The sequence below is a fragment of the Hipposideros armiger genome, unplaced genomic scaffold (genome assembly GCF_001890085.2).
Source record: "Hipposideros armiger isolate ML-2016 unplaced genomic scaffold, ASM189008v1 scaffold_130, whole genome shotgun sequence".
NCBI classification, from domain to species: Eukaryota; Metazoa; Chordata; class Mammalia; order Chiroptera; family Hipposideridae; genus Hipposideros; species Hipposideros armiger.
The window spans coordinates 1,629,298-1,649,724 of record NW_017731480.1 but is presented as its reverse complement, the minus strand read 5'-3'; positions in this window follow the sequence as shown (position 1 = coordinate 1,649,724).

Sequence of the window (20,427 nt, the reverse complement as noted above, 5' to 3'; positions counted from 1 at the left end):
ACAAGAGAAGTTCTGACAGGTAGATTCTCTTTTAATGTAGCTTTGGATTAGCTGTCTTAAGTGCTGCTTATATTTGGGTAAAACTGAGAAGTATTGTGTGTATGTGTGTGTGTGTATATAAAAATATGTACATATAAATGTTTTCTGTATACACATACATACACACACATACATGTACATATGTATCTGTGTATACATTCACACAGAGAGAAAAATGGTGAGCACAGGTCTTGGGCAGCATTACTTGGAACATTTGGCCTTTAGCCCACGAGGTAAAATTTATTAGGGAATATAAATTAATTGTCATTAGGGAAAATCTCCGGTAAACCTAGAAACATCTCACTTCCGGATTTTCGTGATTAAAATTAATCTGCCATATAGTTGGCATTTGTGCAGGAAGATATGGTTGCACAACACAGGCAGATTGCATAGGACTTGGCAGGCAAGTGTGTTATTATCCAATTCAGAAACCGTGAAATATATGTCTCCAGAATTTAATGACAAGGCCGTGTCACTCTGTTTACATTACCAGGTCCCGAAGTACAGCTCCTGCAACATTGGGCCAGTTCTGTTGAGCCCTCAGAATCCTCTTTCTTTTAGGCCCAAGACTATGGCCTTCATGCGATAATGCAAGTTCTATGGGAGGTTTTAATTGTGTCTTTTGGAAATACTTTTGATTCTCTGTAATCATGTATATCCAAGGACTTGGAGGAGCAATATAGGGGCATTCAGAACTTTATAACTGTCAAAAAAATACAGAGTAATAGTTTTACATTTCCTTCAACATCACCAAGACTTCATTAACTATTATTTATTCAATGCATACTGTATGCCAGACACTGTTAGGAGGTGTAGAAAGCGTTACCTTCTTTAACTCCTACCACTCTGTAAATACTCATAAGCACAGGTGTCCTCTAGCACTCATGGATGAGAAAAGAGAAATGGAATATAAAAAGTACTTTAAATACTCTGTCCAAAGTCACACAGTTTTGTAAAACCAAAGTTCAAATCCAGGTTTGTCTACTTTCAAAGCACATAATTCTTTTAAAGAAACTTTTCTTTTTAATATTTAAAAAGAAAATATTTTTAACTTTTGAGATCATTTTAGACTTAAAAAGTTACCAAAAGAGTATGGAAAGTTTTGCATATCCCTTGACCAGCTTCCTCTAATGTTACCATTTTACATAAACATAGATCAATTATTACAACCAGAAAATTAACACTCACACAAGGCTATTTATTAATCCATAGATGTTATTCAAATTTTCCTCGTTTTCTCACTAATGCCCCTTTGTCTGATTCATCGTCCAATCCAGAATCCCACCTTGCATTTGGTGTCATATCTCCTTAATATCCTTCACTATGTGACAATTCCTCAGTCTTTCTTTGTCTCCCACTACCTTGAAACTTTAACGGAGTCCTGACCATTTGTTTGGTAAAATGTACAATTTGTGTTTGTTGTTTTCTTATGGTTCAGGGTTATGCATTTTGGGCAAGAATATTCCAGAAGTGGTGTGTCCTTCTCAGTACATCATATTAGGGGGTACATGATATCACCATTATGTATTACAAAGGAGAAGTTTACTTTTCTTTATTATCTTTGTTTTGTACTTGTGCGATAATATTAAACTATTACCCATCATCACAGATCTCACAGGTAAAAAAGACTAAACAGTAGAAAATATGCCATATTATATCATTTAATAGAAATCACACTGGCTTCCAAGTAGCCATGATTAATTAGAAGATGCTTTAAATCTTTAACCCAATTTGCACTGAATCTGTGTATACAGAGGAATGCCAGTAAATGTTTAATAATTTGCTTTCTGGGAAAGAAAAACACTATTTGTCACGTTTGCTGATTCTGTGGTTGTAAATATCCCCACCATGGCCCATTTCAAACTATTAGTGTTATGTCACTGAACTCAGAGCTGGGAGGAGAAGCATAGAAAATCAGCTCTCGGGAGCCAGTGAAAGCAGGCTGCTGAACACCACTGGAATCATATGTATTTAAACAAGGTGTTTTCCTGATTCTAGGCTGCAGCCAATAAAACCAAGGTACACACACAGACAGACAAGACAATTTAAAATATGCAAGAATATAATTACCATAAAACACATACATTAATTCCTAGAGAGTCGCAATTAAAAATTAGGGTGAGATGATGATGATGATGATGATGATGATAGTAATAATAATGCTGTTGTCTTTACCTGAAGTCTTTAAACAGTGAAGTTATTTGACTTAAAATCTTAAAAAAATGTTATTTTAAGTTGTCCAATTTCTAGGTGTTATTGAAAGTAACTTCAAAAACAGGATGAAATAGTGCTTGAACAAGAGGTAAAAAACCACCCTCTGCCTACCGCAGCTAATTTTGTGGCCTAGCATTCATTCCCTTACCTCCACATTCACTAGGAGACCATAGGCTGGAAACCAGTCTAACAGTACACTCTTGGCCTTCCTCGCTGCTTAAGTTGCTAAGGCGGTCACAGCTGATCAAGCAATAGCTGTTAGCGAGAGATTCATAAATGCCAATTTTAATTGAAAACTTTTTAAAACATATTCCACACTACACATTTGGCTTAAAACACTTTTTCCCAATTTAAATTTTTACATGCTGTTCTGTAAGGGGAGGGGAACACATACTCCCTCATTGGAAGACTGCTTTTGGGTATTGGGTTTACTAATCAAATATGAATTGTATTTTTAAAACAACTGACAGGCAGCATTAACATCTCATACCTTTCCTATACTGATCCCAATACCCAGTTAAAGGAATCCATGTTATATAAGAATTGTTTTTCAAATATGTCATTATTTCTCTGTTGATTTAAAAGTTATATTTTATTTACACTGTGATGGGCAGAATGGCCTCCCAAAGATGTCCATGTCTTAATCCCCAAAACCTACATGGCAAAAGGGACTTGGTGAATGTGATCAAGTTAAGGACCTTGAGGTGAGGAGTTTATCCTAGATTATCTCAGCTTGCCCAGTATAATCACAAGGGTGCTTACAAGTGGGAGGGCAGGAGGGTTGCAGTCAGAGAAGGAGAAGTGACAAAGGAGGCAGAGGTCAGTGGGATGTGGCCACAAACCAAGGAATGCAGGTAGCTTTTAGAAGCCAGGCAACGCAAGAGATGGATTCTCTGCCAGCGCCTCCAGAGGATCACAGCTCTTGTGATACCTTGAGTTTAGCCCCATAAGGCTCAATTTAGAGTTTTAACCTCCTGCATTGTAAGATAATAAATGCGTGCTGTTTTAAGCCACTGTCTGTGGTGATTTAGTAAGCATCAGTAGGAAACTAATACACACATGAAACACACTTTCATTGGGCTTAGTTTAATTGCTCTCTTTTATTATTCATTTTAGCCTCTATCTTCCTCACCTTCCTCACTCAACATCTATGACCATTCAGAAAAAAAACCAAAAAAACAGAAGTATAATGTATTTGTGGCCTGGGTGTTCAAAGTGGACCTGATGATTACTGCACATATGTAAAAAAAAAATTCACCTGAAAGCACAGTAAAATATATTTTTAAAATGTGTGCAACTATTTTTTTTAACGTGGAAGAAGCCCTTAGGAAAATTAAACTTCTCTCACAGAATTCAAAGCCGTTTGTGTCAAAATATGCACACCTTTAACATGTTTCTGCTCTGAGAAAAAAAACCTCAACTTATTACTTTGTGGTTTACCTGTATTGACACAGCCGAAAGTAATGCCCTATAGGAAAAAAAAAAAAAAGTACTTTTGTTTGCTGTTCCAGTTGGAAATCTTTTAGCTGACATTATCTCTATTAAGCAGTAGAAATTAATTTTTAAAAATATAACCCTAAAGTACTGTAAGATTTTGAAGTGTCATTTTCATTAAAGTTTAAATTCTCTCATGATGTTTAATGTATTTTTTCCAGGTTTGAAATCTTGGAAATTAGAAACCAGAAAATAAAATTAATCGAAATGCTGCTTTTCTTTGTCACACCAGATCAAATAGATATGTATGATAAAATACATTTTTTTAAACATTTTCTGTTTAAAGAATTAAAGCCTAATTTTCATTTTAGGAAGTACATATACAAGGTGTGATCACAAATTATGGTGAATGTTTAAATTAAAAAAAATTATTACAGTAAAAGACACATTGCTATTAATACCCCTCAAAATAATCCCCCTTACTTCAACTCCACTAATCCCATTGTTCTTGCCACTTTCTGAAGCAGCTCTGGAAGTCCTCTTTTGTGAGTGTCTTTAGTTGCGCTGTCGTGGCTGCCTCGATGTCCTGAATTGATTCAAAACGTTTACCTTTCATGGTCATTTTGACTTTGGGGAAGAGCCAAAAGTCACACGGTGCCAGATCCAGTGAATAAGGTGGATGACACACCGTAATGTCTTTATTTGACAGAAATTGCCGTACCAGAAATGATGTGTGACATGGAGCGTTGTCATGATGAAGGATGAAGTAAAGGCACTCCCGAAAGAGGACTCCCAGAACTGCTTCAGTGATGGCGAGAGTGATGGGATAAGTGTGTGTGAAGTGAGGGGGAGTACTTTGAGGGAGATTAATGGCGATGTGCCTTTTACTGTAGTACATTTTTTTAAATTTAAACATTCCCCGTATCTTTTGATCACACCTCGTATGAGATAATAATTAGGTAAACATGATAGAATAGAAAGAACCATGAGCTGGGAATCAGAAGACCTGGTTCTAGCCCCAGATTATTACATGACCTTGGAAAACCATTTAATACCCCTTAGTTCCTTTCCATTTCTAGCACCACTTGCCACGCCTACCTTGTAGGAAATAAGTGAGATATAATGTTTTAAAAATACATTGTAGGGCTGGCCGAGTGGCTCAGTTGGTTAAGAGCTCACTCAAGAGTGCGAGCTTTGAGCAACAGGGTCGCTGGTTTGATTCCCGGCCCAAGATGAGTTTCCGCTGAGCTGCCAACAGGTGGCAGGATTGCTCAGCTAACAAAAATAAGAAGAAAATAAGAAAATAAAATAAAATAAAAATACACTGTAGATGGTCAGTTATGACTCAGATGAAGGACCTTGAAATATCCCATAAAATTATAATATCTAGAACTAAAATGCCCCCAAAAGGGTTCTTTCATTTGCTCATTTGGAATGTGTGTGTGTGTGTGTGTGTGTGTGTGTGTGTGTGTGTGTGTGTATGTTCATTCCAGGCTGCTTATTACTGGCTAACACATTTCAGAAAACATGCAGATTTTCCCAATAACTATAAATATTGAATTTTAGGTCAGTTATTTAAGCCTATTTTTCAAAGTTAAGAAGTAATAGAGGTTTACTTCTTTGATTGTAGACATCTAGAAATAAAAAATGAAATAAGCACAATTGTTGTAAACCTCTAAAGATGTTGTTATGCTTTGAGTTAAGGCTCAGGTTGCTCTTTTTAATATTACAAGAAGCTCACACATCATTAATCACTTAGAAGTGGCCCCAGGTCATGGTAAATGGATGGCCTAATAATCAGATGAGATGTTTGCTATTTCCAAATTATTGTCAATAAGTAGAGTGAGAAGGTGACAATTCAGTAACTAATGCCTTATTAATGGAACTTTTATTTTTTTAATGTAAATCAAGAACAGAAGAAATAGGAAGGTGATCCAAAAGCATAACACATATAATTACAGAATGTGCATGAAGACAGTAACAATCATGGTAAAAGATGTGTTCATTAAAAACACCTCACAACTATCATTATGTATGAGTTGCTCTGCCATTGAAGATTTTGTTTCTAATTTTGTTTCTTAGCTGCTTGTATATAACCAAAAAAAATGGGAGGAGGGGGAACTCAAAATCTTGTTTTTATTCTGACAGTACAAGAATATAGTGGGGATGGGAGGGTATGGGAAGCATGAAAAAGATGAATGGGGATTGAGAAAAATGGATAGCAGTAGGGGCAGTGAATGTGTGAAAATAGGAAAGAAAATGAAATACAGGAAAATGGGAGGGAGAGGGCAAGAGGTTGAGAGGACAGAAGATGGGCTACGGTCAATGCAACCTACTTTGACAATGAAAGAGACTTTGAAGCTCTTAGGAAATAACCAGGTATAGAGAATATCTAGGAGTACTACTGTGCTTTGGCAATAATCAATATACCAAGATATAGAAGGAAATGGAGAAAATTGCAGTATGACATCCAGCATGATCTACGTTCTTAGGAGCCTGGTCTCCTGGTATTAGAGCTGCTATAGGAAAAGTAGGGAAATAGGGCAGAACACAATAAAATGAAAAACAAACACTAGCATTGACCCAGAAACACCTGATAATCAAAGTGAAAGGATGGATTCTCAGGAAATAGAGTCCAGGAGTCTTGGGTAGGCTTGCACCACTAGTAATATTAACTACAGAAACTTAAGCAAATCCCTGCAACTGTCCATCTTAGTTGTCTAATCTGTAAAACAGGCATGATGATAACAAATCAATGGTCTGGAAGGAGGCCTAAATGAAATCATTTATGCAAAGTATGTGGCATACAATAGTCTCATAGTAAGTAGTCACTATTATTATTTTCAAATGCACTAGTTTCAAAATAACCCAAGTTTCAACTTGTTCAGAGAACAAAAAATATACTTAGAATGACTTACTTTTTTTAGTTTATGTACTCGATATATTTTACATCAACAGGAAGGGATCCCACACAGACTGATAGTGATATTTATATTTTTCTTAGGAAAAGCACTGAGGGTAAATTGTTTCTGAAAGTCATTAGACCACCAAAATTCTTTGTGTCTGTCAAATTAGCTCTAAACCTGCTTCCAATTTTCAAAATTCCATCTACCTTTTCTTAACTATTATCATGTCTTCTGCTAGTAAAAAGACATAAGTAGTTTCCTCTGGGAAATAGAAAGTTCTGGACATACCAAGAGTTTCAAGATTTGTTCTCTGAAAGGCTAGTTGGAAGAGACAAATTAAATTTATTTCGAAAACGCTGCCTGATTTCCATTAGCCCTAATTTCCTTCATATCGCCATCATTCTTTCATATGCTATACAGCCTCTAGCACCATGCTGGGTGCAGAGAAGCCAGGAAGAAAATGTTTTGTACACAGAGACTTAAAGTAGGTGCTTCACTGGAAGCTACATTATTATAATTGACTTCCAAATTTAAAAACATACACAACATTTTTAAAAAGTTATAATTAGAGCAGAATACCACGCAGCCTTCTTTATTGGGGGTCCATATTGCTGTCATTATAAATGTCACTTTTCAGCACCATGTCTTTTACCAAACAGAACTCAATTTGAAATGCCAGTTTTTGTGAACAACTTCATCCATTTGTCCAAATGGTATTTGGACAAGAGAAGAAGTTGTTCTCTTTGGGTTCATTTTCAGGATGTTAGCCTAACCTAAAATAGAGCTTCTTTAAAAGTCTGCCCGAATGTTTACTTAAAACAGGGAAGGGACAGCTGAGTGTTGAGTGGTCGTGTTACATTGAGTGAAGATACGACTGTAAATAACTCTGCAGTTTGGAAATGAATGATGCTTTTGACAGAGACGATTATTTCGTATTGACAACATTGATGTCAGACGTGGAGTGAAAAATATGAGATTGACTATCAGCAGCTTCCACCACTAATCACCTGAAATAGCTTCTCTGAGATAAAGGGACAGTCACATATGCATTCATCTCATTCCCTTTACTTACACTTGTTTCCTCACTAGCTTAGTTCAGCTCCACTTTGGGGGAAAAGGGTCTAGTGTTCACACTTCGCCAGAAGAGGATCAAATGCTCTTAGCTGTTTCTTTTTAAGTTAAAGGATTCCAGGGCATCATTAGTCACTTTATCCCCCCCAAAACAAGGGAAGCCAAAATACCCAAGAAAATAAGCCCAGCCCTGAACTTCTATAACAGTAATTACAATTTCCAAGTTAGACCTGACATATATGAAATAAGGTCTTTGTAATGAAAACCTCACATGGGGCTCTTAACAGCCAGCCGTTGTTCACATACCTGCTAAACACTGGCTTATGTTTCTGGGGTGGAGAATATCCTGCATGGTAAGTTTTTCAGTTTGGAAAAATGTCGTATTGGGGAGTCTTGATGAGTAAATAATTTCTTCCATTTCTGTCTCTCCATTTCATTTATTTGTTGTATTCTCCTGGCTCTGTGGCAAGTATTTTTATTGAATAGGAATTATGTTTTTTAATATGTACTGAAATTTCATAATATGTGTGCATTCTTTAGTATTCCTATTTAAACATGTAAAGTAATTTTAATATTTATTCAAACTAGGATACAGCATAAAAGTTAGCTGACTGTATTTACATTCGGGACTTAGACAAATAGTATTCTGCCCATCAGATCTCTGAGTCACTACATCTGGACTTGGGAGAATCTGGGGAGGAATTTGTGAGGGCCTAGATTGTCTGTATGAAAAATGTTCAGCCTGTCCTTCTCAGAAGTTACAATGGGACATTTATCATGCCATAGAGCAGTGCTATGTGGGCTCTTGTGTTCATCCTGCCATTCTAGCCTTGCACGTGCCAGGTGGCAGTGATGGAGGTCATCCAGGGAAGGCACAGTTCTTATGATATGACCTTTCTCCTCCGGGTGGGGAGGTGGATAGGTTTCTCCTCCCCCTCCTCTTCCTCCCCCTCCTCCTCCTCTTCCTCCTCCTCTTCCTCCTCCTCTTCTTCCTCATCCTCCCCCTTCTTCTTCTTCTTCACTTTGAAAAACAAGTGGTGTGAGCTTTCTGTAAAAGCATATGTGATTTTGACATGGTAAAGAAAATATCCAGTATATGATGCTAGAGCCACATTCTTTAAAGCAGTTGCCCCTCTGAAATGTGTCAGTACTTGAAAGCTCAAAATTTAGTAAGGGATTTATGAATTCATTGTCAGAATCACTTCCATAGAGACATTCTGTTCATAAAATGAAAAATAAAATCCATCAAAGGGGAGAAACCTAAGAACACATTTTGATTAAAGAAAATAAAGTAATTCATTAACTATATAACAACAGTGGATACTTTATTTCATTGAAAAAGATTACCTTGAAATGTTGTTTAATAATTCACCATTGCAACTGTGTTCGACAAATCTGAATGTGTACTTTTTTTATTATTACAACATCTTAATTTCTCCCTCATATGAGACTGCTTGGGTATAGAAGACAGTTCTTAGTGTGAAAGATTAAAGGCTATCTTCTTATAGTCCTACTATATTTATTTTGATTTCTAAAGTAGTACATGTTAACTAGATTTTGAGTTAGTCACTAATAAAAAATATTTTTGCAATAGACATGCCTAAGTATGCAGAAATATAGGAGACCACGCATGACTGTGGACTTTCTAGCTTTCCCTTCATTCCCTGTGTCTCTGCTTCCTTATCTACAAGACGATAGAACTGAATTAGCTCATGTCCAGGGTTTCTCTGCTTCTAAAATTTCATCAATTTATGATCTTTAATCAGAAAAATAATTCAGCATATATTCTCACAAGAATGCTTTTTTTGTTCAAAGCTGGCTTTTTCATGATGTATTTTATCCTTTTATTTAATTGACTATTTTCAGAGCACTAATAAAACTCCCCTCCTTACCAAGTCATTTTCCTATTGCTTCTGTGGAATTTGTCTCCATTGTGTTTAGACAGTTTTGTTTAGTTTCACCAAGTACTAGAAAACTTTATGTGCATCTCTTGTGTTGGCATTTTCTTTCAACATCTTCATTGCATTCTAGGAGGTCAAGGTGATGAGAGGTTTTGTATTTATTCAGATTTAGAAAATGGGTGTATTAAAAAGCCTTGACTGGTATTTCTCTCCCTCCTGTTCTCCATAGTTTCCACAATATTAGAGAACACCCACAATAGGGCCCAGAACTGTGCTAGAATATATATATAACTAAGTTGAGGACCTGGGGTGTTTTGCCCTCATGCTTACTAGATATAGTAGGAAAGATATGTATTAACAACTTAATGTACAAATAAATTTATAATTACATTACGAGTAAAAAGGAGGAGATACAAAAAATGAAATGCCTTAGTGGGAATGATTTATACTATGCTGTTGAGAAATGCCTATTTTAGAAAGTGGTCTTAAGTGGACTTCTGATAAAAGAGTAGGCATTGGCCAGGTGGCAGGTTCAGAGGGAATGCATTGTCCGCAGAGGGGACAGCATGTGTAAGGACTCCAAAAGTAGGAAATGGTTGGTACTTTCAAGTTGGCTACTGTGTAATAATATGAGACCAAGCCTGGAACTTCTATAGATGAGTTTGTAGTGAGTCAAACAGGGAATTTGAATTTATTTTAAGAGTGGGGTGATTTGACCAACATTATTTATTGTCCAAAGTGGGGCACTCGAGAATAAAAGTGGACACTGCTAATAATTAAGCTGTGACAATAGGCATAAACCAGGACTTGCCCCAAGAAAATCAGTACAAATTATCTACTTAAAGATAATATAAAGACAATTAAATTTCTTTGGCAGGGGAGCAATAAAATTTGACATCTGTTTTTGAAAGATCATCCTGGCAATGGTGCGCAGCGTGGATTGGAGGAGAGCAAAAGTGGAAGTAGACACTTGCAATAGTCTAGATGAAGAATAAGACATAAAATGTGAACAACTTTGAGACAAAATTTGGCAATAGAATTGATAGAACTTGATGATAGATTAGATATAGATAGGGAGACGAAGGGGGTTATCAAATGATTCCAGGTTTCTATTTTTGTAACTGAGTAAATGGAATTTATTGTGAAAAATTAAAAAGCAGCAAATTTGGGGCAGGAGCGGGGGAAAAGCAGGAGATTATTTTGGGGGTTCTAACTATGAGGTGCCTGATGAACCTCCAAATGGAAATGTCACATAGAAAGTCATATCTGGAATATCAATCTATGCAGTGAACAAAAATGTAGGGGCTATAAACATTTAGGAGCCATTTGCAGCATGAGAATGTCTTAGATTCCTGGGAAGGGATATTAAAGTGATAAGAGAAGATAGCCCAGGAATGAGTCTTGAGTTCCACAAAAATTAAGTAATAGACAAAGAAGGAAGGAACACCAACATCTTTTGGATACTTAAGGGGAAGCATTCCGTGTACTTCTCAGGAGGCCTCAGAAGAATGAGCCTCTTTATCACATTTGCCTGCCATGTTGACCTTGGTAATGCACTTCTATTGCTTTATCCGCCTCGCCTGTCTTTCTCTACCAAGTCCCTAACACACATCCCCTTGGATCACCTTTTAAATAAACTATTTGCACACGAATCCTCTATGCAGGCTCTTCTTGGGTCTGAGAAGGAAAAACAAAGAGATAGAAATATGAGCAGGAAAGCATGTTATTGCAGAAGCAAAGAGGCTGTGCCAGGGAGGAGGGAGTGGGGAAGGATTCTGAATGCTGAGAGGCCAAGCAACACCAGAACTGGTTTGATATAAGTTACTGGTAAAGAACAGGGATGGTGAGCAAGATTGCCTTGGGAAGTGATGATGCTGAGCTTGGGGTTGAAAGGAAGCTAAGAAATTAGATACTAGTCAGAGCGGAGATGTGGAATCAAGGCAAAGTTTTGTTGTGATTCTCAATTATTTTAAAATGTGAGCGGTATGAGAGCGTATGTGAACGCAGATGAAAATAATCCACTAGACAGAGAGATGGAAGAAATAGGGAAGGTAATTTAAAAAAAAAAGTTACTGGAAGCATTGAAAAGGATTTTTGAAAGAAGGGTCCCTTCCTCCTTTGTAATAAGAGGGAAGAAGGAGATGACTAGATGACTGCAGATGCAGATTTAGTCATGAGCAGGTAATGTATTGGGTTGTCGGAAAACTCATGACGTGTTTTCCTATGTTTTTTTGTTGCAAAAATGTGTCATGGCTTTTCTGGCAACCCAATAGTATTTATTATGTGGTTTCCATTTCTCAGTAAACTATGAGGTCAGGTTATCTGCTAAGAGTGAAAGAGGACAGGACAGTTGGAAGGGCTTAGAGAAAGTATTGAATCGTCACTGTGATGGTGAATCAGAGATCACTTTCATCTCTCGGTGTTAAATCACCGTTGGAAGCTGGTGATCATTAATGAACCATGATGTCAGTCTTCCCCTTTGTAAGATCTTTGTCCAGAGATGTGTAGCTCCATGGATGCTGGTTCAGAAGAAAATGCATTGTTGGATTCATCACTTGGCTTTGCAAAGTGGATGTGAGGGAAGGAAGAAGAATCCAAAGCATCCAGGCTATTTGCAAAAGAGTCATCATTAGAAAGACTCTGGCATGAAAGCTATTGAAAGAGGGAAGTGAATTCCTGAGGGGGTTGGTAGATAGTAATGAAGCAATAAGGATAAAGGACTGCAGTTCTCTGTGAGGTTCAAGAATTGTCACAGTGTGTGACAGAATACAAGGTGTGTTAAGAAAAGAGCATCTTTAAGAGAATGATTTTGCTTGTGGTATTAGTTTTTGGTGACGAACGGTGAGGTATTACATTTCTCTAAATTCCTACAGATTCTGTCCTATGCTGTGATAGGACTACGCAAGGAAATCTCACGTTTTACTTTGTCTTAGAAAAACTGCCTTTACCTTTTCCCTCTTTGTCTAAGGCACTCTTTGGAACTGGGCTTGAACGATCACATGAACTGATGCTAGAAAGAGTCACAGATCTGTTGTGGTTTTCTAAGATTTTGGGAACGATACCTGTCACCTCCTCCATGACCGTGGGACTTTAGGGACACACCAAGCTGAGGAAACTCTGATACTGAACACAAGAGTCATTGCTTCCTCACAGGCATTTACAATGTCCAAGTTCAGCAATATGCCAACTGTCATCTTAGGTTCTGTATATACCAAACTGTTGACAATATGCAACAATATGTTTTGTTATGTTTTTCTTTTGAGCCTTTGTCTGTGTCTTTGCTTGAGTTGGCTTCTATTATTTCCTATTCTTCCTTCAAAACCCGTTCAAACATTATCTCCTGTGTGACGCCCCACTTGGCAGTCCCTGACCTCCCTGTCCCTCTTGTTAGCTCCCCCATTCTCTGCGTCCAAATAGAATTTTCACTTTATGTTTTATGCTTTATATAATGTCAGTCTATTATAACAACTCATTTAAATTACTGTCTCTTTACCAGACTATGAGTCCTTGAAGGCAGGGAGCATGTTTATTCATCTTTGTATTCTTAATGCCTAGTCCAGTTCCTGGCATATCTTAGGTGTTAAACAAATATTTGTTTAAAAAAAATTAAGAAATGAACTGATGCATTCCGTTTACCTCTTTGTAAAGCATGCAGCCTTCACCAGCACCCATCATGATATTAAATAGCATACACAACTATAAGGCTGTTTACTGAATCTTACCTTGTTGACTGTAAGAAGAATAGTGTCGCCAAACACATTTTCACAATGAAGCCGTATCTATAAATCTGGCATTTATAACTCCTGTGCTGTTGTGGACTGAGTGGGGTTTAGGAAGTGGAGAGAGGGGATACTATGCAGTACTTCCCATTTATGAGAGGACCTAGGGGCAGAGATTAAAATGCAGAATGGCAATTAGATTAAAAGGGCTGATGAGATCCTAAATACATCCCTCAGGCCACACTGAGAGCCTGAGGGAGTAATCTTGGGGAACTACAGGCCAGTGAGAGTAAGGTAAAACTAGACTTCCCACCACTAAAATAACAAAAGATAAAATGAAACCCACTTATCTGATTTTAGAATTTTATCTGGACATAGAAACCTTCAAATTATTTATTTATATGTAGTGAAATCAAGCTCTATCTATTCCACTCCAAAGGGAACTCTTAAATCAAATAAAATCTTGAGGTTTTTTGCCCATATTATTCAAAGAGGAAGATTTAAAAAAAGACATGAAGGATTTTGAGATACTCTGTTTCCAATAACGTATTCTTAAGTGGACTATCAAGTTGTTTTCTTTTAGTTGTTTAATTTTATTTAATTCAGAAAAGGCTCACTTTTTACTAAGTACATTTGTATGCATTAAATCTATATATTCTTGGTTTTACACAAGCCTAAATACAAATTCTTCTTTTTATCTTTATATTGTAGAAAATAAGACATTTTCTAAATGAGAAAATCTTTCAAATAGGTCAGTTTTCACTCAAAGATTGGGTTTAAATGTTTACATTTTCTCAATTACCATAAAAATTCATTTAAAATTATTTTAACCACTTTTGTTTAGCATACATCTTAGACACTTAAATAACATGTTTTTAATAATGCCAATCTTACAGTCACACCAGCTTCATTTTGACTTTAAAAATATATTTCCTTTTTTAACATAGTAGCTTAAACTATTAAATCTGTTAACAGTTTTAGGATAATGATGGGGTAAATGATGGATATTTTTCCATAGGGAAACTGAGGGAGAGAATTTGATTTATCAGAGGCCATTGCCAAAAGTTGGGGAGTATATAATTAGTTTGGGTTTTCAAGACACAATGGTGAATTAATAGTAAAAATAGATTTGGATGCCCCAGTGCCCAAACAAATAGGTTTTTAAAAAATTTATGTGTGTGTCTTTGTTTTTCCCAACTTTAAGAGATTCTAGGTTTGGAGGTAAGGGAGAGGGGACATTTGTGGGCTTCAGAATATCTAAGAATGACCTTAGATTTAAACAGGAAATAAGGGATTAAATGATAAAAGAGAAAGACAAAAGGAAGTAGCAAGTTAGGATGATAGGCAGGAAGCAAAGGAAGAATACAGGAGAAAAAGCTAGACAAGGCTGTGTTTATAGGGTTTCAATGATAATCTTCAAAACTCAGCTGAGTCCCTGCTCAAATGGTCCCAATGAAAGGTAGATAGAAAGTCTCCTGACTAGAATCAAATAAACAGGTTCATAAACTTGCTTTATCTGGAATGATAGAGAATAATGACAATACTAACAATGTCTGCTTATAAGGACAGAGGCCAGGAGTTAAAAATTACCTAAGGTGGGAGCTAACACGAACAAAGGCCAGATATTCCAGGCTGAGAGGCAGAAAGAGAACCCCAGATGTGGGTCCAAGCATTGGAGGAGAAGGAAAAGTGAAAGTGAAACCAAATACCTTGCATAGTCCCTCCTGATTCCCATATTTCAAGGCAGAACATAAGTCAACTGTCTAAATTTCAAGTTGTCGCTCCCAGATCATTGATTTTCTACAATTACTTGGGAATTCCTGCTGTTTTGAGATTGCCATGACTTAGATTATACTGTTTTATTTTTTGTTGTTGTTTTACTCTTTTCCTCGTGAATGCTTTCTACCAATGACCTGGGCACTGGCCTGCGTTCATTGAAGAGCGAAGCACTCCCCTAGATATTTTCCCATATCAGTTCTCTCCATCATCCTGGATGATCTCCACGTTCATGCGGGTAACACATCCAGCGCCCTTCCTTAACATTTTTCTACGTCATTGAGCTTCATCTTTTCTCCGCTTCAGTCACCCAGTTCATAGCTAGGACTGGTATTCAACCAGGACACACTGGCTGTTAAAATAGTACAATATGTGTGTACTGGATGCTAAACATTTTCTGCCCAGATACTCCCTTCCCCTCCGCCATGCCCCTCCATGCCCGCGGGACCTCTCCAGGATTCTGCACAGTCCAGCAATTAGAGGGCAGATCCCTGGTCTTGTGCAGAGGACCATCAAGACTCTGCTCCAACTCCAGGGGCAGACATTCCTGAGTATCTACGCCAGTCATGAAATGTTTTGAATGTCAGCCGTGTCCAGGGCCGTCCACACAATTTTATCAACATCTCAGATAATGTCCCCTCTGAAATGATCTGCCCCTAATTTACACTCTAATCCCTTAATTCAGTCTTTCCACTTTTCTCATCTCTTTGCTCCTCTTCCTGTTCTCCCACCTCCCTGAGCCCCACACTCCCTTGAGTGCTCAGTTTGCTCTTAGACTATCAGCTTCTCTGCCTTCACTTTCTTCTTTATTAAATCTCCATCTATTATTCTAACACTGTTCTCTTCAACACCATCTCCTTTTATTGCCTTGTCCTTCTACCACATCTGCTCTCTAAATTTTAAATTAAATTAAACCCACCATCCATCTTCTTCAATCTTAAAACCACCAAGGTTTGGAGAGAGTTGGAGAAAACCAAATAAGCTTACAGATCCTTATGTGCCTCTGTGCTGCCTGGTGGCTTTTGCGGTCTTGGTCACCTCCCTTGTCTGTTATGCCTCATTCCAAATTCTTAACTCTCTCCTCCAGGGCCTCACCTGCCTCTCAGTGCAGCCCCCTCCCATTCAGCTGCGATTGTAGTCCAGCTTTAGAAAGAAACTTGATATTCTCTGGCAGGGATACACTCATCTTTATATTCTGCTACTTTAGGCTTCTGGAATTTTGACCATTTCTTTGTTCTTCCTTTCAGAGCCAAGAGAAGTTTCTTTCTATTGTCCAAGCCCAGCACCTGCTCATGATTTTTTTTTCCTATTTTTGTCCTTTTTTGTCACCTCTCAGACTCTCCTCCATCAATGATTTTGACTTTTTGCCTCTGCACTGGGTCATTTCTCTAAGCTTGGAAATGTGCTCCTGCCTCCTATCATATTAAAAAAAAATGCTTTCCCAACCAATGACTCTTCTTGCTACCACTATTCCTGAATTCATTTAATTAGAATTGAAACCATTTTAATTAAGGTAACCAATGTTTCCCATTTGTCAAATGCAATAGACAATTTTTAATTTCATTTTACCTAACCTTTCTGCAGCATGTGACACTGGTGACAGCTTTCTCTACCTTAAGTTCTACACCCTTGACCTATAACATCTTCTGCTTTCCTTTCTCTCTGTGTGACCACTACTCAGCTTCATCTAGTTCATGTGGCAACTAAAGCATTTCTATCCACCTGGATTCTATTAATCTTTGTTTCTCCAAATGTCTCTCTCTGGATGATCTTACCTGTAGTAAAGTTTTAACAGTCATTTGTATATTTTCATCTGTCTATGGAATACCTTCAGCTAGCTAAAGACATTACAATTAATAGTAATTAATATTATTTGCATTTATTAATCACTTCCGTTCAGGCACTGTGCTAAGATCTTTTCTTATACTGACTTATTTACTCATCAAAATTTCTGATTTTTTCCCCCATTTTTATATCCGAGAGGTGAAGCAAATTGCCCAGGTCACAAAGAAATTAAGATACAGAGTTGAGATTTCAAACCAGCTTATCTAACCCCAAAGCCCATACTTTCGACCACTTTATAAAACCTGACAATATCCAACATTTACCTCATATTCCCCAAATTATTCATCTTTCTGTATAATCTGTTTCAACAAACACAATCATTTAGAGGAGAATCTAAGACAGAAAATGTGAAGTCATGGTAGATTCTTCCCTTCTCTAAGCAGTCAGCTGCCAGGTCCTGCTAAAAGTTTCTGCCCTTCCTTATGTCTTTATCTGATGGTACGTGGTTCAGTGTTCTCATCAGTCCCTTCCTGCCTTGCTGAAAAAGCTTCTCAGGTGGATTATGCACCTCCTTCTAGTCTTGGTGCCTTCCAGTGTATCCTCTGGGAACTATTTATCTTCTGATACCATATACCCGATTATGTCACTCCTCTGATAAATTCCTAATGACTCCCCATATCCTGTAGCCATGTTTCTCAAAGTGAATTTTGTGTATCGCCTTCCATCAAAAACACCTGGAGAGCTTGTTAGACAACAGATTCTCTGGAACCACACCAGGATTTCTGAATTAGAATTGATGGTGGTAGGACCCAGACTCTATATTTTTAACAAGCTCCCTATGTGATTTTCACACTAAAATTTGAGAGCGTCTGGCCTCCAGATCAGGTGCAAATACTTCAGAATTTCTGATAAATACCATCTGACTCTGGCTTGTCTCCTTCATTCCTTCAATTCTTTCTACTCCTCCACCTACTCTTCACGCTCCAGGTATGCCACACTTTTTGCACGTTCCCCCTAATACCAAGTTTTGTTAAGTGTTGGTGGCTGCGTATGTGCTTTGCCTTCTACCTGAAGGCCCTGTGTGTCTTCCTGTAGTTTGGCAAGGTGCTGTGCGTGTACTCATGTGAATGTGTGTGTTGCATACCTTGCGTCCTCATTGGACTGAGTTTCTCCTAGGACAGAGCAAAGTCCATAGTCTTAGAAACTGTGTGTCCTGAAATCCCCAATTAAAAAATGCCATCCCAAGTTCAGGCTGCGTGCAAAGCCTTTCTCGGTTACGGCTGAGAAAAATGGAATGAATGTGAACTTGGTATGTACTCCGTATGTAGGTATTTGAATCTTTTAGTAACTTTTTGTGATTCGTGACTAGTTATTTGGTTGGCAATTCATATAAGCTTTTTGGAAAGGAATTTCATGTTTACCGGCATTGCTCCCAATGAGCACACTGATGGAAGTGGAATTCAAAAACGATTTTGGTCACCTGCTGAAAGTTCTAATCAGAGAAATGTTAGAAGGAGTAATGTAATTGAAATCTCTTTATTATCTGTTTATGTCAACATTTTACAGTCATATAGCATGAATAATCCAGGGGAGAGAGGGATACAGGTAATCACGTTTATGCATTTGATGTTGAACTAAGCATTATTCCCTACAATTTTGCCCATTAATGTGTAATCGTCTCTTTATAGATAGAAGACTGAGCTCAGAGATGATAAGAGACTTGGAAGAGGCACCTAGCTAAGAGGACACATCTGGAATTTGAATGCAGGTATCTTTATATTCTTCTGTTATACATACTTGTATGTTGTCTTATGTACTAAGGGTATGGAGATTTTGTTTTAAGTAAAAGTTGGTTCAGAACAACTTTTTCTTTTTTTTTCTGTGATGAATGGGAATATTCAATGCAGTTTTCTCAATAATAATTTGACCCACTGCATAAATTAGTTTCTTTAAGTTTTAGAAAATGATATTAAAGGTAATGTTTTCAATGCTTTTCCCTAGTTGATCTTTAGATCATCAATGGCACAGAGAAGAATTAATACATTGCCCATTACTTAGTGATAGAGGCATTTAATGCTAATACCTATTTGCAGAATGGTTACCTGATAAGTAGTGACATGGGGAAAACAAAGTTTGGGAGTTCGAAACAAGGATTTCCCTACACTGTTCTTTCCCCTCTCCTTCCCAGGTACCCTCCCTTCCCATGCCCCATCGCCAGGAAACTGAGACAGCTGGTATCCATCTAATTTCCCTAACAGTTGCATGCTGACTCTGTCACCAAGCTGTGCATTTGTTACAACATTTAATTTTCGTTATAAGACTGATGAGGAAGAGAAGGCAAAAGTACTGTGCATTGTTTCTCTTAAGGTTCATCATGGTGTGTATATGTGTGTGTGTGTGTGCATGTCTGTGCATCCGTCCCTAAGTCAGGGGAAACTATGAGGAGAATGCCAGATCTCTTTAATGAGCCTAGAGGTAATGCAAAATTCATGTGCTTTCACCTGCAGCTGGGTGAAGCCTGGTGCACAAACAGAGAGCAGGATGGTGGGAAGGGTCGGTTATTTACGATTTTGCTGAAGCTGGTACTCGGGCTGCTACTGGGCATCCTGACCCACTTGTTCATTTTTTTAGGAAAGAAGTGGATACTTTCAATGGGAGAAACTCAAGCATCAGATTTGCTCCTTGGAGCCTTAATAAAAGGGCTCAGTTAGCTTCATCTCATTATTTTACTATGAGTATTGACTTTGGCCTAGAGTCATGTATAGATAAAATGGTGCAAGGGCTTGTCCTAAGTGATTACTCAGAATTACAAATCATTTCACGTGTAACTGAATACTGCAGTTGAGCTGGCACCCTGCCCCTTGCTTCTCCCTCCCACCCCTTTCTCTAATAGGAGCGCAAATCCAGCTTTGTCTGAAGAGGCAATTAATCTTATTCACTGAAAGCTGAATTTTAATTCACCAGCATGTGGAGGACATATTTGCCTATCACACAGAATTAGTTTAACAGAGATTTTAGGGGGGAAAAAATAGAGGTCTTGGCATTCTTGGGGAGGTAAAATACCTTGTAGGTACATTTCTTTATTAGCCATTTACATACTACCAATAAGCTGCTTTTTGTAATAATAACCCCATTAGGGTCAGCTGGGTTTATTTTGTATGTGAAAGTGGCTGATCACATTATGTAAAACTCACAAGATATGTGTGTCTTGGAAGAAAACATAAGGTGAGAAAGGTAAGTTTTAGCTTTCTAGAGCTCCTAAAAGGCTATTATTTTTCAGGGCACAGTTTAGAGATGATCAGGAAAATAAGGGGACACATAAAAATCCTAGACAGCCTACATACATCCAAATCAAGCCCTACAGAGCGGTGAGTGTTACCGTACAAAGTAGCCAGCACTGCCAGGTCTCCACCGGAGCCTCTCCTGTGAAATCTGTTAGGCAGGTGGTGGGTTTCCCTCACACTTCTGCTGCGCTCTATTGTAACAATTTCCCCCTGAGCAAGACCCTAGTGTTTTGTCTAAGGTTTGTTTCACATGTAGACCAAAACAAACAAACAAAAAACCCTTCCTGAAGCAGTTTCT